The following is a 24,608-nucleotide window of genomic DNA, read 5'->3' as shown; positions in this document are numbered from 1 at the left end:
GACACATAATATAATTTGAGTGGACATGTGCCATTGTAGTAGTAAGTTAGCAGGTGATTAGATATGGGGTGGACTAATTAGAGGCCGCCACATGTTAGCCCTTTATTAGCTAGGGACCTTCCAAGTTAAAACTCCAAACCTCACGGAAAAAAGTTCAATATCCTACCAACAGGCCAATAGCTAGCGTTAGAACCTATGGAAACAAAACCTTTTTATGAAAGTTCGATTGTTCTAGAAAGGGCACCATGGGGATCAAACCGAAGAACTCCGACATTGAATCACAACATCCTAATCATTAGAATATTGGTGGGACATAAAAAATCAAGAAAAAAAAACTTTAATTGACTTTAAGATTATATATGCTGCCCATATATGGAGGTCCATGAGGTTTAATCCACGACCTCCACATTACCATTGCACTGGGTTAATGAATATGTCAGAACTTCTTGCAATATTTAGGCCCGACAGAACAATATTTTTGTTATGGGAATACTTAAAAATGATGAAATGTCATGTAGAAATATAAAAAATGGAGATTGAAACCAACAACCTCTACTAAGGAAAGTTTTATATCACTAGTCTAATAATTAGTGTGACATAGGGAGCTCTTATACAGGAAAGGTCAAACCATTTTTCTTTTAAGGTTGTAATTTGACTATGTAACGTATTGAACATTGGTTTCCATCCTTTTTGGAGGGAAAAATGGGAGAGATGATATTTCAAAGTCCTTTTGTAGGTCACTGTGTTTAGCTGTAGAACATTGAAAACTTCTTTAGGCACTTTTGCAAATTATAGGGTTTTTATAAACAAATGTTGTGGTTTTTGGAGATAGATTTGAGCTTGTCAACTACACCTTGATTTTGTTATATATATGAGGATATGTAACTAGGTACAATGAATAAACTTAGCATGTCATTAATAGAGGAAGTTACTTGTTGAAACACGTTCCACTGAACTAAGCTAACAAATTCTTCTGTACTTGTCATCTTTGCTTTGATGTTGCTATTAATTTTTGGATTCAAGTATATAAATTGTTAAATTAATTCATAAGAAAAAACTTATGGAAGTTAACAATTATTTTAACACACATTCATCAACTTTGATTCTAATTTGGGTCTAGATCACTCCTAAAAAAAGGAAGCCATGCATTTCTTCTGTAACAATAGAGGAGAATTTGGACATTACTTGCATAATATCCTAAATTTGGCATCTGTATGGAGCATGGAAAGAATGAAAGAAAAAATATCCATCTTTAGTGTTATATTGGAAAGAAAGTAAAAAGTGACTATTTTAATCTTTGATTTTGCGCATAGTATTTAATTGCTTCCTATTGCAAACTGATGAAAAAATTATGAGTTCTTGTTCCTTGCTTGGATCCATACCACTATGATTTTTAGTCTTTGATGCTCCTTCTCTTGATGAAGAAGAGAGTGGCGTTTATCTCCAGGAATATTCAAATTAGATACTAATTCATAGTTCACCTGTCTAGGTTAAAAAACTCTATGCAAATCTTCTAGCTTCTTTTCTACTTCAAAAAGGTTCACTTGTGACATTGCATCATAATAGTTTTCCCAATATTATGAAGCTTATTTGATGACCAATAAGTTTTCCATGAACTAAATCATGAAGGAGGATGAGACCAAGGAATACAGTTGTTTCCCAAAGGAATGAATCAAGGAATTATAGTCCTTTATAATTCAATACAAATTCAATTTCAAGGGGATAAAATTTTAAGTTCTGCTGAGAAAAACATTGGAAAGATGGTTTTGTGATATGGGAATATAACCACTTACATAATATAATTTAGTCGACACTCTAAGTTCAACAAGCCTTATAAGAAAAGGAAAAAATCTGATCACTTTAAGATTTCACCCCCATAAAAACCACCATTTCTCTAGGTAGGAAAAAAATTGATCAGTTCTACATCAATGAGAATATTTGTAACAAAGAAGGCTACAAAATAAGAAATATTTGAGGGTACATCTAGGGATTTGGACCCCAATTTTCCCACAAAGATAGAGTGAAATTTATGTAGACTCCTATAATATTATAGGTATCTAATAATGCACATGCTAAGACCAAATCTTCACAATATGGAATACGATTAGAGTAAGGCCCGTAGACGTTCACAATAGAGACAAGAGAACCAAAATATTTAAAGTTGAGGTTTAAAAAAATGATTGATGGAAAGATAGCAGAGGGCATAGCCTTGCAATTTGGGATTGACTCAAAGATGAAACCTCACAAATATCGATCAACATCCAGGCGAGAAAAGGGCCAATATTTTAGTAGATTCTCCATCACCTTCCTTTCTTTTTCCCTAGAAAGCATGCTATCATGAGTTAATATTATATCCAATTTGCAAAAAGAAACAATATTTTTGAAGGTGAGATATTCTTGGGTTCTTTGAAGCCCTGCTACATACAAGGAATGGAAGATCATGAGGACCCCTTCGGAAGGGCCTTTATTACTTGAAGTGCTTGAGAAATTAAAACTTATTTTCCTTTCTTAATTTCCCTTAAGACATTTTTTTGGGCTTTCAGAAGATTTGATTCGTTCCCTATAATATTATCAAGGAACACCTCTAATGAAAAACCTCCAAAGGGAGTAGGGACTTCCTTCATATTGACTCAAGGATTAAGGTATAACTCTTTTTTTCTTCCAGAATAAAATTTTAGGACATGGGATGAGTGGTAGGGGATGAATATGTGACAAAGTGGATCATTCCCACAAGAAATAAAAATTGCATGAGGGAGGGGGAGAATAATGAATAAAAACCTAAGGGTGTCGAAGAGGTTACAAAGTGAATAAGGGAGGCTCAGAGGGAGAAGTTGAAATATGAAGAGACAAAGAATAGTTGACAATAGGGAAATCAAAAGCCTTAATAGTATAATCTACATTATCCAAAGAGACATCAACAGAGAAATTAGGCAATATAGAGGTGAAAAAATCTAGAATGGAAGAAGGACGACTTGACATAGATTCTTTAGGAGAAATGTCAATGTCCACTCTCAATCCTTCAACATTTTCCATATCGGATGGAGCAGGGCAACCCCTATGAAAGTTCTCATAATTTTTTTTAACCTTGTGGAAGAGGAAAAAATAAAATGGAATATTTCAATTATCCACTTCTTAGCTCCAAATGTGACCTTCCACATTAAATTATGGTTTCACAATAAGCTCGTCCTTCATATTCACTTTGATTTCAATCCAAGCTCACATCTAATCTTTTCTTGCTTCCCAAACATACCCATGACTAACAAAAGCACAAAAAAGAGCCCAAATTCTTCCATATAGCCTCAAATATCCATATTCTAGAAGGTCAATGACAATTCCATTAGAATGGACTAGACTTTAGGAAATATACCAACTCTCGAGCAAGGTCAAAATGAATGGTCCATCTACGAAGCAATAAGCTTGCTTAACTCTAGCTACAATCCAAATCAGGAATCTATGTTTTGTCTACCTCAATATGAAAAATGAAACCAAGTAACCCCTTAATAAGATATGGTAGCAGGGCACATATCCTATCAGTGTTACCAAGCCTCAATAAGCCAAGTGCCTAGAGTAGAGGACCTCGTTGAGTTACTACAAAATTTTCCACGGTTTTCTCTTGAATAATCAATGATTTCAAGTATTTCAAGATGCTTTCCAAGAACTACACTAACAATGCTAGGTCCCATTTATCTTGTTTGTTAGAATAAAGGAACTTTTGTGTAAATCAAATTATAACTTTGTTACAATAATGAAATAAAAGCTTCCATCCATTTCCCTTATGTATATTGTGTGAATTTGTTTCATAGGTAATATTTTGATATTGTTGAAATATTAAAATCTAGTAATAATGTTTTCCCAAATTATATACCATGCGTATTCATATTTTAGTATTAATAAATTAAAATATCATTCTTATGGCCAGAATATCATGAATTTCCATGCTGATCATATTCATGAACACTCAAAAAATTAATATTTCAATGTTGTTTTCAGTTATTTAGACATTTTTAGAACATATGATTTAAGAGCTAGCTGAAAAGTTCTAAAGTCACATATAAGTACTCCTCCAGATATGTCTTAGCATTGTTTCTATGTTTCCAATTATATAATAGGGAATACTAAGGCGAGCAAGTGAGATCAAAACAAGAGGAATTATTGACATAGCAAAAATAATATATTTTAGACCATACACATCATAAGAAAAACTTCTTTAAAAAAACTACCTACCTCTACCTAAGCAAGTCTTCTTAAAAAATCTACCTACCCATAAAGCACGGTGACTCAAGCACAATTAAAGACACATCCCTTCCACGACAACTCATACTTAATTTAAAACACGATTACAAACAACTTAAAAACTAGTATTTTATTTTGTGAATTATCTATTTAAAATAACTCTATAAATATAACTAATATTTCTTTTAATATAATTTTTTTTTTAACTCTAGCCATTATAATTATTATTTTATTTTATTTAAAAAATAAAATATTTAATGGAAATAATTAAAACTATAACATATGGATTACAGTGAAGATAAAGACTGCAGACCACTATTGGAGTTCGTAAGACTAGAGTTAGATCTCTAATTTTATGACTAGGGAGGCCCAAGATGTCATTGTCGCCCCCAAAAAAGTTGAGATTTCATCTTCACGGGATCATTTTTTTTTAACCATATGATGAATTAGTCACTGCCAATCCTAATCTATGGGAGACCTAGGATCAATCCTCATAGCTGCCACTATAACACCAAGAGTACATCCAACTACCTGCAAGTCGATATACTAAGATCCTATGGTTTTAGCAAAGCTAGACTCTCGTGCCGCCAAGGCGGGGGTGGGGAATCTGCTTCTTGAGCATCCACCACAGCGGGCCAGTGTACTCTATAGAAAGAAATAATGCATTTTCCATGACAAAATGTTAATATTATTTTTTAATATTTATTTATAAAAAGGTTCGTGGGTTGGGAAGTTGGTGAAATATTTGTTTTTTTTCATGATAATTTGATTTAAATAAAAAAAAATAAAGGCTATATAGTAGTTAGCGCCTATTTCTTAGCTTAAATATAGATTAATGAAACTAAAATATAAAGCCTATATATATGAGTTCATGTTCATGTGATTCATATTATGAATGCTGAGAGATCTTTTGGTAAAAATCACATAAATAAAACTATAAGTCGAAGTATTTCAAACCATCTACTGTGGTTCATCCTCGAGACAAGATCATGAACGAGATCATGACATTAGATTAAATAAATGAAGATAAATGTTTTTGACTAAAATAATATTATTAATTAATAAACATTTTTTTAATTAAAGCAAAGTAATAGATGGAAATTACCTGTAATTAATGAATTGAATTAGTTTTATTATTATTACTAATTTTATCAAACCAAAGTGAGTAATAATAAGATCAAATTTAATTATTCTAAACAATAAAACTGAAATATTGTAATAAGAAAATGGAAAAAATAAAAATCAAATAAATAAATAATCAAAATAAAAATAATGAAGTCAAATATAACTATTCTAAACAATAAATCAAAAAATAGTAATAAGAATAGAATCATTAAATTTGACTTTATTATTTTTATTTTGTTTATTTATTTATTTCCATTTTTTATTACTATTTTTAAGTTTTATTGTTTAGAATAATTAAATTTGACCTTGTTATTACTCACATTAGTTTTTCTTAAATTCATAATAATAATTAATTTAATTTAATTCTTTATTTACAACTAATTTCCATCTATTACTTTATTTTAATTAAAAGAATTGTATATTAATTAATGATAATTATTTAGTCAAAACTAGTTGATATCACTCTTTCAGATTAATCACATCGCTAGGATTTGGCCGACGTTTCGAACCAACTAATGTGGTTCATCCTCAAACCTTGTCCTGAGGATGAACCAAATTAGTTTCTTCAAAACGTCGACCAAATCCTAATGATGTGATTAATCTGAAAGACTCATATCAACATTATGGATCACAAAAGTCTTAGATCAAAACTAGTTGTTATATTCTAATGGATAGAAAACATCTCCCTTCATCTATTTAATTTAATGCCATGATCTGGTTGTTCATCTTACCGTGAAGATGAAACATACTAGATGGTTCGAAACACATCCACTTATAGTTTCTTTATGTGGTTTTTACTGAAAAATCTCTCAACTAAGACTTTATATGTTCATTATTTTAATATATTTTTGTGTTTTATTTATTAATATATATATATATATATATATATATATATATATATATATAAATATATAAATATATATATATATATATATATATATATATATATATGTCAACTTAAATTGAAAATACCAAGAAAACACTGTAATTCATGAAAATAGAAATAATAGAAAAACTAAACAAAAAAGGAAGGAAACTAAAAAAAAAGAATTAGTAATTTAAAAAGGCCATAATAACACCTCAACCAATCAATTTACAAATAAATAAATTTAAATAATAATAACAAATAGAAAAAATTAAATTTGTAATGTTAAACTATAGATTAAGAGCAATTTTTTTTTATAAAAACAAACTAAATACCTAATACCATGAATAAAAAGCTATAATAATATATTAAACTATATTACCTACAGTTTACCTATTGAACACCACCTGTTGTTTGATATCACCTATTGAACATGATAGTGCAGCATTGGAGCTAAGAAACTGCTACAGTTTTTGCAAAGAAACATTTACATGATAACTCACCTACAACACTTGAAGAGTTGCATCACCAACTATTTGATTTACCAGATACTAAGTTGGTTGAGCATCTTATGTGGTTTGGTTCTTCTCTGAGAGGTACAAGGGCATACTGGACTAAGTGTCGAGCTGAATTGACGGACATGATTACTCAGTTAGGATGTCCATCTTTATTATTTACCTTGAGTGCAGCTGACACAAAGTGGATAGAGTTGCATAACCTTATGCCCATACATTCACATTCTTGTTCTTTAAATGAGCATCATATGAAAATTGAGAATGTTATCCAGTACCCTCATATTGTTGCAACATTTATGCACCATAGATTCAATATCTTTTGAGAGGAAGTTATCCAAAAATATCTTAAAGCTAAAGACATATGGTACATGTTTGTGTTATTGAATTCCTTTCTATACTTTCTCAACTTTTATTATGACTTTATTTATATTGTTTGTAGTAACTATATCTTCATTTTTTTTAGATATGAGTGGCAACATAGAGGTTCATCAAATATCCATGGTTTCCTATGGTTAGAAAGTGCTCCTTGGTGGGCTCCAGTATTGCAGCAATGATGCTGCAATTCCTGGGACTCCCTTATTTACTTTTATCAACCAGGTAGTTCGTAACAAACTTGGAAGCGATGGTGTTGTATGCACAAGTACTAGCTCTTGCCGTAGGCTGTCACTTGATCAGCTGGAACAAGTCTGCTAGGAGCTTAAGCCAACTTCTATGAGCTCTTAGAAGAATCTTTTAACTATGATGGATGAAAGCTAACTCAAAGGTGGCTAATCTACTCACAGAAAGAAGCTGAAGGCTGAAAGGAAATGCAAACCCTAGCAAACCCTAGTTTTATCGACTAACCCTACTGGTGCAAGAAAAGAGATGAAAGTTGTAGAAATGGATCCCATTGACTCTTGGAAAGGTGAAATGCATGTGACTAAGCTACTTCTGAAGTAAAATATGGAAAACACATCTTTTTGTATTTTTGAGTAATTTTGCAGAATTATTATGCATGTGCTTTAACTATGTTTAACTATGCAGGGGTTTATTGGTGAAAGGAAATGGAGTGGGTGGTTGCAGGAGGTTGGGAAGGTGGGAAGAGGGCCTATGGGGTCCCTAGCACCCTTCCAGAGAGTTTCACAGTGATCAAATCTCGATAAACTACTCACATGATGTTCTGTAGGAAGTCTGCAGGGGTTCTACAGGATGTTCTATAGGAGGAGCCAAGAGAGGATTTTTTAGGGTTGATGGAGGAAAAATGGTGGGAAAGTGGAAATGGAGGATGGATGAGGATGTGAAGAGGTATAGGACTTGGTAAATGAGGCTAAGGAGTGATGAAGACGGTTGGATTTGTTCAAGGATGGAAGGAGCAATGTTGCACAAAAATGAAGAAATTACGTAAACTGGCAAAGTGTGGAAAATGAAGGGAAGAAATCCAGAATTTGGGGTTGAAGCAGGTTGTGTGAAGAAGGAAAGATAGGCAGGGATGGATTACAAGTGATCTGAACACTATTTCTCAAAACTAATCAAAGAAAGACTTAAAAAATGAGAGATCTATCTACTTTGACCTAATTTGACCTAAAAACCATCATCATGATCAACAACAAGTTGTGAATAGGAAATCATGCAAGATAACTATGGAAGCTAAGCAAGAATAGATTCTAAACATGCAAGTACAACTCGGAGACCAAAACTTGCAGTTAGCAGCAACTTTACTAGCCCTACTTAGCTGCCCTTGTGATCATCAACGTGGTGGCCCTTGAACTCCGAGCTGCTAGTGGAGAATTTGAGGTAAGGGCTCATAAATGAAGGGGACACCTTCCTACAAATCCTCTCCCTTGTTCTTACACGAATTTGGCTATCAAGTGCTCATTAAAACCTTTGATTTTGTCTCAAAATTGACCAAAAATCTGCATAAAGCACACATTAGACTTTTTGGCATAATGACTAACCCAATTCACTCTATTAGCATAAATATAATAAAAAACATGAAATAAACTAATGAGAATGGTGGATTAAGTCAAATTAGGAGGCTAAATGAGCCCATATAATTACCCATTTCTGGGGCTCATCACTCCTAACATGGAAATACTTGATTGGTCAAATGGTCCGGATGTACAATTTGCAAAGATATTGTTTGACAAATATGTAACTACATGGAATTCACATGACATACATCATCACAACATAATGGTTGCATGAGGCCTCAATGATGACCCTTTCCGATTGAATACTGCTCAGATTTTCTCTTCTAATCCTCATAATGGTTATGAAGAATTGTTAAACCGTGTCCAAAGGAACACAAAGTGTACTGTAGATTCTTATTTGTGCAGAAAGGGCACTATTCTAACATGTCGGTACAATGATCCATGGGATCTTCGCAATGAATCAAGATTGTTCATATATGATCAAGGAAGAAAAAGATATGAGCCAACAAGAAATGATGACAGGCTTAATGTACATAACAATGACCTTCTAATAGGGTGGCGTGCAAATTTTGATTGCTAGCCAGCGCTTTCTCGCTATGCTGTCTTGAAATATATTGCTAAGTATGCATTAAAAGCAGAAAAAAGGTCCAAAAGTTATCATCATATGTTAACTAGAATTTCAAATTCTATTGGCCCTCAGGATCATGATTTATGTGCATATAGAAGGTTTATTGTAGAAACGATTGTTGACCATGAAAATGGAGCACAAGAAACATGCCATATGTTGCTTAAGCTACCTCTTGTTGTTTGTAGTTGGAAATTTGTTTCCTTAAATGTTGGAAGAAAGGTTTTTAGGAAAATCTAAAGGGATGGCTTGTAATGTTCACTTGAGAATACTTTTGTTCAACATTATCAAAAGAGACCTTTTTTCTTTGAACATCTATCTTTGATAGAAACAAAAACATTTTGGACATTTTATAGCAAGCATAAACAAGATCCATGGAAGCCTAGAGATTTTCATGCTATTGTTTAGGTTTGGACACAATTTTATTCTATTCCTGGTGAGGCTTCAGAGGAATTTGAAACCTTTTGTTGGAAATAATTGCTCTTGTACAAGCCATTTTGTGACATTCCTACAAAAATTGGCCTTTCAACTGAAATTATTATTGAAAATTGGAGGAATTTTTGATATTGAGCATGGCATGTTGATCAAAATCCATCAACTATAGACATAATTGAAGATGAATAAGATGATGATTTTTCTAATTAGGAAATGAATCTTGAAGATGATTTTCAAGAATGGCATATTTTCTCTCACTCGGTTCCACCAAATGATGTGAATGTTTTTGATCTTCACACCCTTGGTCGAAGGAACTTTGATATATCCTTTGACTGGGAAAGTACAACTATTTCTAATGATGTTGCAGAAGAAGCTATTGATTTTATAAGGAATGCAAAATCAAGGGGTGATATTGTTGACCTTTTGAACAGAACATTTGCATCTCCAAATTCTTTGTTGGCAAAACAATGAATTGCTTTCGAAATTGTTTTAAGGAACTTTGTTAAATATGATATTCGTGAAGCTCTTATGAGTATTCCGGGCACTGTGGGTGCTAGGAAGTCTTTCCTTATCCATTGTATTTTTTAAGCTCTTTCTAATTCATCAAGTAATGGAAGAAGCCCTTTGATTCTTCCTACCCCAACAAGGAATAGTTGCTTTTAATATACATGCAAAAACAATACAATCACCTCTAAAAATTCCAATTAAGGATATGCAACCACTCTAGGAGCAGTCACTTGTATTCCTAGAGAAAATGCGACATGTGATATATATATATATATATATATATATATATATATATATATATATATATATATATCGATTGATTGATGAAATGATATTTCTAGGATCAAGGTTTTTATGAAAATAGATGCTCGATTACGAGAAGCCTTTCCAAAGAAAAAGAATTGCCCTTTTGGTGGAAGATCCATGATCCTTGTGGGTGAGCTTGGCCAACTGCCTCCTATGAGAGATAAGGCTTTGTATGCAGGTAATACAACAGGGAAAGTCTTGTGGAACAAATTCAACATTGTTGTCACTCTGGACACAATCTTTCACCAACAAGGGAATAATGAGAAACAATATTGTTTTCATAGAGTCCTGAATAACATAAGAAACGTAGAACCTGTTCTTGAAGATTGGGAGTTTCTTATGTCACGGGCAGATATGAGTTGGCATCCTAGAGAAAGAGATTTATTTAATGCAACATTTCACATGTTTCCAACAAATAGTTTGGTCTCCTTCCATAATAGGCATATTTAAAATCATTAAATTATCCAATTTCACGATGTGTTGCTGAGCATTCAAGGCGTTCAGAAATCATTGGTGTTGATGATGATCAATTGGACCGTGAAGTTTTGTTGTGTTGTGATCAGTGTGTTATGTTGACATGTAATTTATGGGTGAAGCTACCTTGGTGAATGGTGCACTTGATTATGTTAAGTATATATTTTATATGCTTAACTCTAAATCCACCTCAACTTCCAATGTTCACAACTATTTTTTTCGTAAGTATGTTGGTGTTCCATTTGATGCAAGCAATCCAAACATTGTCCCTATCACACCAGTGATAAGAAGAAATCGAAAACAAATTCCTTTGAAGATGGCATGGGCTCTTACAATCCACAAGTCACAAGGATTGACTTTAGAATGAGCGTCAGTTGATATCGGGAATAAAGAGCAACAAGGCCTTACCTTCACAGCCATATCAAGGCTGAAATCAATAGATGGTTTACGCATTACATTGCCTTTATCTTTTCAATGTTAGACCAAGATGAAAGATAAAACATATGTTACAATTAGGAAGAAAGGAGAGGAGCTATTGAAGTCCATATCACTATGACATACAACTAATAACATTGTGACCTTCTTTATAGTATGCTTTTTGAATTGCTCTTATTGTCCTCTTGATTTACTTTTAATATAATAATAATTTTCATATATTTATGAAATTAATAAATTCATCATATTCAAAGTAATATTTGAGAAAGTTGTTTACATCATTTTTCATGTTGTTCAATTTACTTATTTTGAATATTGGCCATGGTTTTATTCTATTTCCACAGTTTTTTCTATTGTATTGTGAAATGAAGCTTATATTTGTAGAAATTTTTATATGATTTGGTTCATGTAACACTAGATTGTTTTTTTCATGTAAAAATATAACATTAAGTTTTTTAACATAAAAACAAATAGGGTGTTATGTTTTATGTATATACATATATATGTGGCTATTTTTATTTATTTGCGCATGTCTTTATTTATTTTTCTTTTTTTCTTGTCTTTCAAATGGAGATATGGACAATAATGATGTCATCTATTATCCCAGAATAGTATGCAATATTGTTGGAGCTATAAGTTTTCTTTCCTGTCTTCGGAACAAGTTTGATAGAAAACATGGGTTCCATCGTGGTTTTATTGATGATCATATTTGTGATCTAGATCAAATGAAAACACATGTAAAATACTTGTTACATGTTCACCAGAGGGAGTCTCGAAGGAGGATAAGAAGGAATTGGTTGGAAAGCGTTAAGTATCGTGATCATTATCTTGTTGATTTGAATTGGTACTGCTTTTGTCATCGGTCTGGTTTCATTTTGAAAGAGACCACTCAATAGATGTCTTTTGATGGAGTGTTTCAAGTTCAATTTTGTAGTGGAATTATTCGATGTAAAGGAAACAAAAAATATATGTTAAGACTCAATTGGTGAAATTGAACTTTTTTTCTCGTTGTTCTTTTTATGTAAAAAATTGTATATCTGTGGTCTTAAAATGTCCTATTATGTTGTTCTTCTTTAAATCCAATGTGTAAAATTTAGACTTGTTTTTTGCATTTATGTTCCTTTGCTCCAATGGCAGTGTTACTATTTTATTTTTTTCTCTTGCATATGTGATTTTTGTGGTCTTTTGTGTGGATCCCTTCACTTTGTTCACACCTTTCATAAATGAAAATATTGTTTACATTTATAATATTATTGTTCGGCTTTCATGTTCTAGGTGTTTATATCAATATTCTTGAGATTTATACTATTAATACATTCATGTATTGATATCAATGTATTCATGGCTTAAATTTTATTTATTGTTTATAATGTAGTTATATAAATGTGTTATTATTAATGTGATGATGATTTATCATGTTTTAATGCTTTCTGGTTTGGAGTGTGGTTCTTATATTGGTTTTGGTTTACATTTTTTATTATGTTTATAATATTGATGCCATGCATTTAGGGCTTAAGTTTGGTTTACTATTTCCTTGGGTTTATAATATTAAATGATTAGGTTTATTATTGCGTAGGGAAATTGGAAAAGGATTTGGAAAGGCAATGAGACATTAATTGACCTTTTGTTTATGAGAATAAAGAAAAATAGGAGAAATGTTTGATGAACGGTCACAAGTTTGCATGATAGGGAAAATGAAGGAAAAATAGAGGAAATTGAAGGAAATAGAGGCCTTAATGATAAAAAGGCTTCTAAGGATCAGTTCAGAACATTTTGTTAGTTGAGTTTTGGAATTGGCTTGAGAAAGGAAAAGAGAACCAAGAGGAGAAAGAAACTAAGAAAGTAAGGGAAGCAAAAGAAAGAAAAGGAAAGAAAGGATGAAGCAAGGAAGAGTGGGACAAAGTGACTTCAGTAGGAATACTTGAAAGTAACCGTGTGCATTTATGATTTCCTAGCTACTTTTGGCATGCAAGTTACATGCATGTGTGTATTTCTGTTATTTACTATCATTGACATTTGTTTTCATTACTTTAACAGTGGTTTCATTCTTGCCTTTCCAATTCCTAGATAGACATGGTGTGATGGGATTCATTCTTGGTCAAGCTTCAAATTTCTAGAATGGTTTGCATCTGAGTGAGGTGGTCTCAAGGAATTCCCAAGGGTTGCGGTGGATATGGTTTTCTCCAAAAATCACTCAACAGGTGGGTGGAGACAACAAAACTCCTTAAGGGATGGTGAAGGAATTTTGAGGCATCCAAGCTTGGTTTGGTTTTGTGATCTTAGGACTGGTTTATGTGAGATCACAGTAGTGTGATGGCATAGGTGGTTTAAACCCTGATGCGCTGGTTTTCCCATGAGATCCCACATTCATGCTTGGAATATGGAATGAGCGTGATTGGCTAAAAGAAATATTTGGCTCAACCCAATCTATGGATGGGTGGTACGTGGAAGTGCTTGACTTAGTTGGCTTTTGTATATGTTAATAAGAGCTAATTTTCTCTTGTATTTTATGACTAAATGTACTTGTTAAGATGTGGATTTGATGGTTGTTGTATCATTGTTATTATTTTGGTTATGTGATGGTTATAAGCATGGTTTTATGGCAGATTCTAGTTATCGCTCCTATCATGGATTGATTGGTAAATTAATGGTTATTGAATGCATGAGCTAATAGATATTATTGCAGCTACTGTGGGAGGGAATTAGATCTTATTGATGATTCTCAGATAATTTTTATATCTCTGTGTTCATATATGCATTCATGACCTATAGATTTCATGTTCACCATGTGTTTGACGTAATGGTTTTCATGGTTAGACCTGGTTAGGTAAACTCCTTACCTATGTTTTGTGTCAATCGAGCTTTCCTAGTGTCATTTATCATTTCTAAATGTCTTGTTAAGTTTTGGGTAGTGGTTGAGAGTTAGGCCCTAGAAACATGGCTCAAATTTCGGGGTTGTAGGCGCAAAAATGGGTAATCTACACTACATTCGTTGGGAGGTAGGGTCATTAGAGTGACTATAGGGTTACATTGACTATCCTTCCTTGTAATCAAAGTGATTGGGGATCCAGGTCACTTAAAAAGGAAGTTAACTCAGGGTTTGGGAACCTAGAGTGGTTTTCTACCTCTTGTGTGTCCTGTAGCACTTGAGGGAAGTCAATAAAGTTTTCAGAGTGTCGATTCCACTTACTTAACTGTACTTAGGGACATGAGTTATGTCAAGGTAGCCCTCCATTCATGTTTACCCCGACATACCTATGATTATGGGTAAATGTGGGAGGGTTTGTTACAGAAGTGCCACATCGCATTGTAGGATGTTGATTTGGAAGTATATTCTGTAGGTGGACAAGTCACGAGTCAACATCTGACAATATAAATGTACAAATGTTGACATGCCTTATGAATGGATAAATGACATTCCAATATGGAGTTGATGTGGCATGTGACGTGTGGCAAATAGATGGAGCTAATGTGGTACCATATGGTAGGGTAGGTATCATCCTACATGGTTAGTGAGTCAGCATAATGTGGCTTGATAAGACACATGGTAGAATTGGGATTGGAAGCATCATAACATTGGGAGTGGACACATGGAATTATAGGTTTTTATTTGGGAGGTGACAAGACATGAGGTAAAAATATCATAATCCCCCTCGTGGAAACCTCTGATGTGCCAAAATCCTTATAAGGAAAAACTATAGACCTCATGGAAACAACTTGAATGGCTTAACAACAGGAAAACAACTGGCATTGGAACCTATGGAAAAAAAAAACATGTAGTAAAGTTTTGAAAGTTCCATTCTTCCCAAAAGGGCATTGGAAATAGTTGAACATGAGACCTTTGAAATTCAATCTAAATGCTCTAATGATTTTAAAACTCATGGGACATTAAAAATTTAGAAGTCTTTTATTTAAGATTTTAATTCTATCCATTGCCTATATATGGAGGTCCATAGGGTTTAGCCCATGACCTCCACACTACCACTGCATCAATTTCACCAATATCCATATCTTCATACATTTCAGGCCCGATAGAACAATATTTTTGTTACATGAATATTTGCAAACCTTGAAGTTTCATTGGGAATCATAGAAAATGGATATCTAAACCAATGATCTTTGCTATGTAAATTTGTATATAACCCTTTCAATAAATAATTCTCCATAGGGAGCTATCATGCAAGAAAGGTTTAACATTAGTTCTTTTGAGGATTTGTTTTGACTATGTAATGTATTAGAAACATGCTTCCATCTGTTTTGGAGGAAAAGAGTCAAAGAGATGAGATTTAGAGTCCTTTTGTAGGTGACCACATTTCAGCTATATTAGATTAGAAGCTTCTTCAATAGCGTTTGCAAACCATATGGTGCTTATAGTCAAAATTTCTATTTTTTTGAGATATATTTGATTGCAATGACTACATATTGATTTTGTAATGCATATGGGTATATGGAACAAGGAATGGTTAATGTAATTAGAATCTCATTAATAGAAGAAATCAGTTGTTGAAGTATGATGCAAAGACATGACTTGAACTCCCGGTGACATCCATTAATGAATTATTGTCTCCTTGTCATCTTTTCTTTAATTTTTTCATTTCTTAATTCAACAATATTAATTGTTATCAAGCCATAGGGAGTAATATATGATAGTTAATAATTAATTTTAACATTGATCTATCAGTTTGGATTTCAATTTTAGTCTAGATCATCTGGTGTATGAGCAAGTCAAAGAGGGATGGTAGGTGTTTAAGACATGATGATCAAAGTAGTGAAGTTTGAGAGGCTTTATGAACTTGAGGAGATCAACCATTTTATTTAATCAGAGAGACAATAACTACATGAAAGGTTAGGTTATCGTTTCATGGCGAGTTCTTCATGGGAGTTATACAAGAGATGAAAGTACAATTACAGGTCATTAAATAGGCTCTATAAAATTTGCAATGTGATGAAGGATTAGAGAAAACATCCTCCATTCCTAATCTAGAATTTGTATCTAAGGTAAATAGCATCAAGTTATATTTAATCCCATGTACATGCTTCCTTTAGTTCCTTTAAAGAACTCACTCAAGATGTTCACTTGAGATTGCTAAGAAAAATGGGCTATGAAGGAAAATGCCTTCAAATTGATGGTCAACAGATAAAGAAACCCATAAATATTGTAGGAAGGAATTGATATGTAGGATTTTGATATGGAAAACAAAAACTTGGTGAATAGTCAATTGTACCTAAATAAAGTAATGCTTCAAAACTAGACATTCATATTTTCTAGGAGCCAGAAAAGCAAGGAAGAATGAAGTTATATTATCCTTAACATACATGAACCAAAGACAACCATATGAGATATAATAAATCCAATTATTCAAGCATTCCTTTTGATTATAAGAAAATTGGCAATGTAAAGCAGAGCTTATAGTACAAGAAACCATGTACATTATGTGGGTTTAATAATAGTAGTGTTTCCAAGTGTTGGAAAGGAAATGAAACTGTATAGGAAATTTATGTTGATAAGGAAGGGGACACAACATGAAGGCCCATCTCCACATCAAAAGAATGAGAAATGAAATAAAGGCTAGATGTTGAAAAATAATTGCACTTATTGCAACAATGGTGGATATCAAGAAGATAAATGTTGCAAACTCCATCGAGAGGTTTGTCCGAAGAAGGACAATAATATTTTTCATATATTGATGAAGGAAGATGAAACAATAGCAAAGAAGGATGATCATCTAGAGAAAGAGAAACCATCGGATTGGTTAAGTGAAAGGTGGATGAAAAATCTTCAACGTATTTTGTTTCCATTAGTATAATCACGCCTATTGTAATGATCCCCTCTTATAACATCATTTTGTACAACATAGTGTTTTGTCTTGAGACTCATGAATATGTAATCAGTAAAAGAAATAAAAAATATGTATGTAGACTTTCAGGGTGCAAAAGTCCCTCTATTTGGGAGGTTTGGTCCAATAGGACATTGTAACATGAAAAATTAAGTGTCTCAAAACTGTCAAAAATAGCTCCATTAGAAAGTGCTTGACAAATAATTTCCATCACAGATTGAATGGGTGAAAAAGGTATTTGCATGTGAAATTTATTGTGTTGTATGTTTATGGGAAACATCAAAAAAATTTGCAGCACTAGCATGTTGCACCATTAGGAAGCACCATGTGGGATTGTAGGATACAGACATGGCAGTACATAAAATAGGTGTACTTAGTCCCAGGTCAAAACATGGCAATAAAAATGTTGACATGGAAGGTGACTTTGTAGATGACATGGTAGTATGTAGTTGATGTGCCACATGACATGCGGTAGATAAATGGTATTGATGTGGCATGATGTGGTAGCCCAGGTGGCATCCTGCATGACTTGTGAGTTAGAATGATGTGGTATGATAGGACACATGGCACTATTTGGAGTGTACATGGGGAATTGTAGGACTAATTTGGAATTTGATTGGACATGATTGTAACACCCTCCTCCAACATCTACCCATGTAACTGGCCAACCAGGGTAAACATGTGATGAGAAGTTACTATGATATGATTTGACTCCCTATGTTTGAGTTAAGGAAGTGGAATCAACTGAACACATCCAAAAAGAATTCTACATCAACAAAATAAATTTGCAGGAGTCATCCAAACCACTTAGGTAACTAGCCCTTGAGGCCAACTAAAGTTTGAGTTGATCAAAACCAAGGATGCTCCCTTCAAATGGAGCGGGGTGCATCGAGGAGGCTCCAGATGCTCCCACAGTAACAGAAACAAAGATTCTCGAGAATTTTTTTCCCACTATTGTGCCTACGACTCTGGTATTTGAGCCACTTTTTTAGGCCCAGAGCTCAGGTCACTACCCAAAACTCAATGACACCTTCATAAATGAAATTTCATAGTGTAACAAAGATACATTTGCAAAAACATTGATAAGGAATAGAGTGGACCCCTACTAGCCATGAAAGGCATTTCGTCAAACATTTCATGAACATGAAAGCTATATGTATTAACAACATAATTGGGCATAGGGGTCTCATACTTATCTGAGAATCACTAAGAAGCATTGATGCCTCAACACATTAGTTGCAATTTCATCTATTAGGCCATAGAAACATTTTTCATTCATTTAGAAGTAAAAAAATGGTGAGAGCCATAAATAGCCATTGTCATAATACATGTTCATAAATAGCATAATAATAATAGAAATATCAAGGAAAAAACAACCATATAATCCAAAAATAAACCAATATAATACTCATGAAATAACAAGGATAAATAACCTCATATTAATGATGCAAAGTCTAACCAGCTTTGGGACTTCCATGAACCACATGACCATAGGCATGGTTGAGAAAATATCTCTTCATCCAGTCACCCTCGTGCCATATTCTAAGCATGAATGTGGAAATTCATGAAATAATCCATCAAAGCTGAACCATAGCTTCTAGAGGCCAAACCACCTCAACCCCTAAAATAATGATTCCACCTCACAGTCAGACATCAGAAACAATCACTAGATCGGTCTCTACCCAAGTTCTCGAAGGCTTAAAAAAATTGGTTCCAACTCCACTTCAAGGACTAGTAAATGAACCCACCGCTACTTCCATGTTCCAGAGTGTTTTTCCAATGAAGGCTCCGTGACTAGTAACTAAACCCACCATTTCTATCGGGCTCTACAGAATTTGTCCAACCAAGGCTCTAGGACTAGTATCTTAACCAAGCAAGGTCTCGTGGGTGTTTTTCCAACTAAGGGTCCAAGACCAATAACTCAACCCAAGTTGTTAGAGGGCTCTAGAGAATTTTTCCAACCAAGGCTCCAGGACTAGTAACTCAACCCAAGCCATTACAAGGATTCTAGAGCATTTTTCCAACCAAGGCTCTAGGAACTAATAAATCAACCCAAGTTAGAGGAAACATGAGAACCAACCAGAAAAACGAAGAAATGAACCCACCCCACTATGGCTATCTTAGAAATGTAAAGGCTGGGAAAATCCACTATAAATCCAGGAAATATTCCATGCCAATGATAGATCATGACCAATAAACCACATGCATATTCCATGCATGCCAAACGTAGCGAGGAAAACATACATGCAACTTGGTACCTATAAGAAAAACATGTTGTAATTGTTGATTCCCATGTCCTCTTATGCTTTCTTACTCCAAGCATCCAATTATGCCACACTCTCCAAGTGTTATCTAAGAAAAGTCTAATTGTCCAAGAGTATGAGAGAGGGAGAATATAATGAGTGCTCCAAAACTGAATTAACAGAAATCTATACTGACCAAACCTACCCATTGATCCGCAGAAGCCTTTTTATCAATGAGGCTTCTATTTTCTTCATTTTACATTATTTTCCTTCAATTCCATCCTCACATGGAACCTATGACTTTTCACCTCCCTTTTCTCCTTATTTCCATTATTTTCATAAATAAATGTGCCAAATATGTCGTTTTGGCTTTCCAAAGTTGTTTCCATTGCCTTTGCCAATTTCTTTTAGCCATAAAAACCAAAATGAAGATCCATTAGGATGCTTTTCCCAGAATTCACCTTGGAATATGTGTCCTCGACCATCATCTTATATGTTTTACATGAATTTTTAACCAGGAATGTTACAAAACCCTCCCCCTTGGGGGAACATTGTCCTTGGTGTTCAATGACAACTATAACCAACAAGATAGCTAAAAGCAAAACATACTACCCGAAAAACATATGATCAGATTAGAATGATCACTACCTAGATCAGATGAGAATGATCACTATCGAAACATGAAAACCATACCATTTACTCGAGCTTTATAACATAACTCATTATGATATTTATGATAATAAACACATATACACAGATAAACATTTAATTCACCCAACAAATATTCATACTATCTATGTAGCTTTATAAATCTAGCTTGATATAATATTTAAAATAATATACACATATATAGATATGCTCATTTTCTCAACCATTAAATAAAAGGATACGATGCTTTTATCCACAACAAGGGAATCCAAAGTCTTACACCTCCACCCTTAGAGTAATACCAGGATTCACCTCCTTCTGATGAAGTCATGAATCCACTGCAAGGTCAAACTTACATCCAATGTGTAGTGTTATGATCATGTGTCACTTGTACTCTTAGTGAATAGTTACTGACTCATTCTTCCAGGGTGAAATCCCAATGTGAAATTGATTCCATATGGAAGTTATTATGACCAAACCAAATCCATCCCCATCCTTCCCTTCTCTGCTACACAGTCCGTATTGAAATATAGTCACCCCCTTCCATGTAATCGCACACCTTCCAGGTTTTGTTGGCACCCCCATCCTGGGAAGTCTAGCCCTCGTCAAGGTTTCCTTGGATAAGAAGGTCCAAAAACCAAGGCATATCCCTACCTCAAAACCATCATACTAGCCATAGCATGCTCATGGAAATTAATGGACACTATTGGGTACTAGTGTCCCACAATGGCCCTACTCCTAAAGTACTTTAACAACATACTATTTCGTGTTCCAATTCCTTTTACTGCTATGGCTAATGATTGCGTTTAGTTTCAACCACCTAAATCAAACATTTCCATGCTTCCTGGACCAAGCACATAACTTCCATTAGATTCAAAATGAATTGAAATAAATCCAAATCATATCGTATTGGTAGCTCATCAGTAAGGTACACTTGTAGTTTTTTTGACTACCTGTCACAACAAGTCAACTAATTGTTGACCAAATCACAATGTATAAGCATATCACATTTTCTTAGCTCATAACATAACCATCATAGATCAAAATCATAAATCACATGTAGCCATCATAAACCGGAATCTTATATCACATGCAATCATCATAGACCATAATCATAAATCACATGCATAATAAAATTGAAATAAAATACTAACACTTATCCTTTAATCAATCCTCAACTTGTACCTTTCTCCTTATTCCATACTCACATTTGATCTGTTTCCACACCTAAAAAACATCTAGTTCGTTCTCTTCAACCATGTACACATACACATAATGTACATCCCACACATACAACCACACATGGCATACAACACCATGCAATATAACCACCTACACCTGACATACAACTCATACACCTACACCCGGTTTACAACACAACATATATATATAGTTACACCTGGTATATGAAACAACATTATAAATACATACACCTACACTTGATGTATGACATAACACATATATGTACATAAAGTACAACATAATGAATGCCATGATACCATGACTACACAACGCACATCCATAGTACAGCATGCCTGCAACACAACGTGTATGAAAAGAACACAATACCACACGTACATCATTACCTTATGTACAACATGTACATAGTACGACTTGTAGAGAAGACCACCTATAAACATCAACTTAAGACAATCATGATCCCTAATGACCCTGTCATATAACAACGTACAAAAATATATGAATATAAACATTAGCAAAAAGAAATCCTGATCACATCATAATTACTAGATAATTTCCTTTATTCATGCACACCATGCACAATATTAAGAACAACAATTCCCAACATAGCCAAGGCATATGAAACCTCAAATCCATTTACTTTACCCTTTCTATTACCTTTCTCATGATTGTCGTATGACCGTCCATTTACCTCAATGGATCCAACCAATCCAGCTAGATATCATACACTTTCCTTCAACTTCCCTTATACATGCATAAAGCTTCATCCATGCATTACATCACTTGTTGAGTACCATACAACTCTCCATGAACTCCATTAAATTTCCTCTTTCCCAAACCAATTCCAAAGACTCACAACATAAAAGGAAATCACAATGAACAAACAAGAAGAAGACCATGGAAACCAATAACAACACGACACCATAACAAGCTGGAAATGCCTTGAAATAGACATAAGCAAAATCACAAATCAAGCTCAACAAATCACAAAAGACTGGAAAGAGACACCATGACTCCATCCTCACAAGTTTCCAATGCTTCCAAGTGAAAGATCAACTCGAGCCTTCTTTAAGATTTCATGGAAGTCTCTTTTGTCATGCAGTGCCCTACATCATACTACCATAAACACATAATGATCAGTGCATAAGTGAACATAATATTACACCAATTACTTTACCTAGTTACATAAAGCATGTTTTCCTGCAACCGCTCACACATGTCCACCACATGTTCCAAGGATCAAGGCAACATATCTACTAATTTGAAATCAACATTTGCCAAGAATAAAAATCATGTCATAATACATAGTCAACTCATAGTCATTAGAAATAATGATACAACTATCACCTGCTTCCACTCAAGGACATATCAACTATGTCAATACATATTTGTTAGTACAACCATCTTGAAACAAGGTCATTTGAACACATACTAATATTATGCAAGTCATCAAAAATTCAAGAAACTTGCAAACATACCATGTTAAATAAATCAACTAGATGACATAATAGAAGGACCGATGCGGAGAGTAGTAGTGTATGGTGAGTCGGCCGGTGTGAGTAGTGAGCTGTTCCCCCCCCCTATGTGGTTTTATCAGTATTTAGCAATCAATGTGATCAATGTGTTTGTATCGTTCGGTGAGCTAGGTGTCGTTGATCATTGCGATTGTATCGTTCTGTAGGTGCTGCTGGACCGGTTTTCGCGTAAGTGTAGGGCGAAATAGGTGCTCGTATTTGCGTATGTGAGAAATTCTTGTGGTCGGATGTACTACAGTTGAGATGATCCATGTGGTTCCGCTTTTGAGATGCTCCAGCGTGTTTGGCTGTGCTGAGCAATAATCAAGTACCTTAGCTGGATAGGTAGGTAGGTAGGTGCTTGTGCAAAGGCAGTTTAAGTAGATCCACTAGCATAAGGGGCAAAGGTGAGAACCACACCAATGGATCGAATGAAAGCAACAGACCCAATTCGAGATGTGGATACAAATCCATCCATCGGAGATCAAGGTCTAAATCCATTTGATGACCCAGAATTAGATCCTCTAGTTGCAAAGCCGGGTAACCCAGCATCTGAGCGAGCAGCACCAGCGTGGGCATCGATTTCTTATTCTACTTATATGTCGCTCAGGGCTGCGGTAGCAGAGTCAAAGATAGCCACAGAATAAGAAGCCAAGAATCCAATTCCAGGCACGGATCCATATCCTGTTCCATATCCAATAGCATATCCAAATATAGAAGCACTAGCATGGGAATAGGCGAGTGCAGATACTATTGTTTGTTCTCCAGTTTGGGGTCGAGATTGAACCTCAGCAGCATCTCAGCTAGTTTCAGTTTATCCAGCAGCTGCAGAGCCAGTTGACTGAATTGATCCGCCAGAAGCAGAGTGCCTAGTTTACCTCATGGACGCAGAACCGCTCATTTTAGATACTCCAGCACCAAAAACCCAAACACCAAATAGATGACATAATCCAACTCATCTCTTAATGTATCTCAAGGGAGGCTATCTTGGTTGCACAATCGATCTAGATTAGCATGATATAACTTCACGACATATCAACTAAAACATAAATAAGGTCATGATACCCATAATAGTCACTAGCTATCATCTTAACATCATACACTGATAAAAAATTATCATTCATGCATAAAAATCACATATACATAGTCAGTGTAGATTATTATGACATAATATCACTACATATTAACTTATACTTGAATTTCATAACCCTAATAATTTACATAGAACAATCCAAATTAGTATGATACATATAACATCAAGATCTTTATGTAATAACCATAATCATCAAGTTACTAGCATATAAGAACAACAAGTTAACCTATGCCATTCTTATCAACAACATATAACATAATCATTAAGTTAAGAATAATAAAAACACAATAGCAAGGCATAGAACCACAAGTTACTATCATTTATGACTATATGTCACATGTGCATATGACTACACTAATCAACTAACATTTATCATACATGTAAACATAATAAGAATAGAATGACAAGCATATCAATAACCCTAATGTTTATAACAAACATTAGCCAACATACCTGCATGTCCTCCATACAAACTTGTATGATGATATGCTGTTACCCTGAAGTCCATTGTTGCAACCTCATTTTAATGATCCGCATATCCTTCTCTATCACAACCAACACATTAGCATCATAACATACCAATATCATCATGATGACCTAATATGCATGCAATGACCTCATGGACAACAACCTTAACCATGCA

The sequence above is a fragment of the Pinus tabuliformis genome, chromosome 6 (assembly GCF_031772625.1).
Source record: "Pinus tabuliformis cultivar Carrire ecotype Pingquan chromosome 6, CPIR1, whole genome shotgun sequence".
NCBI classification, from domain to species: Eukaryota; Viridiplantae; Streptophyta; class Pinopsida; order Pinales; family Pinaceae; genus Pinus; species Pinus tabuliformis.
The sequence above is the reverse complement of the archived record's forward strand: the minus strand, read 5'-3'. Positions refer to the sequence as shown.